This window comes from Scomber japonicus, chromosome 20 (genome assembly GCF_027409825.1).
Source record: "Scomber japonicus isolate fScoJap1 chromosome 20, fScoJap1.pri, whole genome shotgun sequence".
Classification (NCBI taxonomy): Eukaryota; Metazoa; Chordata; class Actinopteri; order Scombriformes; family Scombridae; genus Scomber; species Scomber japonicus.
This window is the reverse complement of record NC_070597.1, coordinates 5018049-5018427: the sequence shown is the minus strand read 5'-3', so window position 1 is coordinate 5018427 and position 379 is coordinate 5018049.

Below are 379 nucleotides of genomic sequence, written 5' to 3'. Positions count from 1 at the left end.
CTCCCTCCTTACTACTTTCCTTCCTTCCTCCCTTCCCTTCCCTCCTTGAAAGGCCGTTGTCAGCTCTGTCAGCATGCTCGGACCACAAAGCCCCTTCTGAGCCACAAAAGGAGAAGAAAAAAAAAAGTGCATCATTACATGTTTTTTTTTTTCTCTCTCTCTCTCTGCTTGTCCCTTCATGGCCCCCAGTGAAGTGGAGCACTCTTCTTTTCCAACAATGTTCCTTACTCCTTTCCTTCCTTTCTCCCTTCCTTCTGTCCTTCATTCCTTCCTCCTTCCTTCCTTCCATCCTCCTTTCCTTCCTTCCTCCTTCCTCCCTCCCTCCCTCCCTCCTTACTACTTTCCTTCTTTCCTTCCTTCCTTCCTTCCTCCCTCCCTC